General features: G+C 41.3%; 1 pseudogene; it reads right to left on the minus strand.

Annotated features, from left to right (window-relative positions):
* Positions 1-1,273: 1,273 nt before the first annotated feature.
* On the minus strand, positions 1,274-1,953 carry LOC132531346 (high mobility group protein B1-like; annotated as a pseudogene).
* Between the last annotated feature and the right edge of the window lie 340 nt (positions 1,954-2,293).

The following is a 2,293-nucleotide window of genomic DNA, read 5'->3' on the forward strand; positions in this document are numbered from 1 at the left end:
GTCTAAAGGTAAAATGCAAACTATAAAACTTCTAGAAGATAACAGAAGAAAAAATCAGCACAATCCATGAAAGAAAAAACTGTGAAGTTGAACTTCAAAAAAATTTAAAACTTCTGGTCAGAGAAAGACACTAAGTGAATGAAAAGACAAGTCAAAAAGACTAGGGGAAAATATTTGCAAGACACATACTTGATAAATGACATGTATCCAAAATATACAAAGAACTCTTAAAACTCAACAATAAGAAGACAACCCAATTGTAAAATGGGCAAAAGATCGAGCAGAGGGCTTCCCTGGTGGCACAGTGGTTGGGAATCCGCCTGCCAACGTGGGAGACACGGGTTCGAGCCCTGGTCTGGGAGGATCCCACAGGCCGCGGAGCGGCTGGGCCCCCGTGCTGCAGCTGCTGAGCCTGCGCTCTGGAGCCCGCGAACCACAACTACTAAGCCCACGTGCCGCAACTGCTGGGGCCTGCACGCCTGGAGCCCGTGCTCTGCAACAAGAGAGGCCACTGCTGTGAGAGGCCTGTGCACTGCGGCGAAGGGTGGCCCCCGCTCGGTGCAACTGGGGGGGCCTGTGTGCAGTAGTGGGGACCCAACACAGCCAAAAAATATAATAAAAAATTTAAAAAAAGATCGAGCAGACACATCACCAAAAAGACATACAGATATCAAATAAGCATATGAAAATATGCTCACCATTATATGTCATAAGGAAATTGCAAATTAAAACCAATGAGATGCCACTACACACCCATTAGATTGGCTAAAATCAAAACATTGACAACACCAAATGCTGACGAAGTTGTAGAACAACAGGAACGCATTGGGGGTGGGAGTACAAAATGGTACAGTCACTCTGTAGAGTTTTTGTTTTGCTTTGGTTTTGTTTGCTTTTTCCTAGTAAAAAAATGTATTTACTTAGAAGCATTCAGAATGTCAACAAAAGAGCTGCAACTTTTTTTCTTTCTTTTGCAATTACCGAGTGGTATTCAGTTAACAGAACAATTATTTCATATAAGCTGCATCAGAGACAACTGAAGATGAAAAACTACCATCCCCATATATAACTAATTTGTGCTGTGCACCAACAAGAACCTGCTCTAAATTTCCTTGCCAATTTACAACCCCCATACCGTACCAGGCAAGGTGAGTGGCTGTGGAAAGTACCACCAGGACACAGCTATCTAAATACACATTCAGTAGTGTGTTAACTGTACAAAAAAAGGCACTGTACAGTTCAAAAACAAATCATACACAGCCTTACCTTTCAATTTTTTTCTTTAAAAGGGGTGAGTTTTGTACAGGGGGGTTAAATACTTCATGGACAAGAAAAAAAACTGCACTAGAACCAACTTATTCATCATCTTCTTCTTCCTCTTCATCCTCATCTTCCTCTTCTTCCTTCTTTTTCTTTCTTTTTTCAGCCTTGACAATTCCCTTTGTTGCTGCATCAGGCTTCCCTTTAGCTCCTTATGCAGCAATATACTTTCTGTACTCTTCCTTCAGCTTAGGAAACTTCTCATAAAGCTGCTTTTCATCTGCAGCAGTGTTACTCCACATCTCTCCCAGTTTTTTTGCAACATCACCAATGGATAGGCCAGGATGTTCTCCTTTGATTTTTGGACGATACTCAGGACAAAACAAGAAAAAGGCTGAAGGAGACCTCTTAGGTGCATTGGGATCCTTGAACTTCTTTTGTGTTTCCCTTTAGGAGGGATAGAAGTTTTCATTTTTCTTTCATAACAGGCCTTGTCTGCCTTTACCATGTCATTGAATTTTCCTTTCTCTTTAGCAGACATGGTCTTCCACCTCTCTGAGCACTTGTTAGAAAACTCTGAGAAGTTAACTAAAACATCTGAGTGCTTCTTCTTGTGCTCCTCCTAGCAAGTTTTCCAAAGAATGCATATGATGACATTTGGCCTCTCGGCTTCTTAGGATCTCCTTTGCCCATGTTTAAGTATTTTTCCTCAGTGAGGCACAGAGTTGCCCAGTTCCTGTCCGGCTCTCACTTGCCCAGGCGCTGTCTCTATGGAGCTCAATGACTGTATAGCCACTCTGGAAGACAGTTCAGCAGTTTCTTACAAAACAAAACATACTCTTACCATACAATCCAGCAGTTGCACTCCTTGATATTTACCTAATGAGTTAAAAACAAATTCACATCAAAACTTGTGCACGTGTTTATAGCAAGCTTATTCATACCTGCAAACACTTGGAAGTAACCCAGATGTCCTTCAATAGGTATATATATAAACAAACTGTGGTATATTTATACAATAGAGTATTTTTCA

The sequence above is a fragment of the Lagenorhynchus albirostris genome, chromosome 13 (assembly GCF_949774975.1).
Source record: "Lagenorhynchus albirostris chromosome 13, mLagAlb1.1, whole genome shotgun sequence".
Classification (NCBI taxonomy): Eukaryota; Metazoa; Chordata; class Mammalia; order Artiodactyla; family Delphinidae; genus Lagenorhynchus; species Lagenorhynchus albirostris.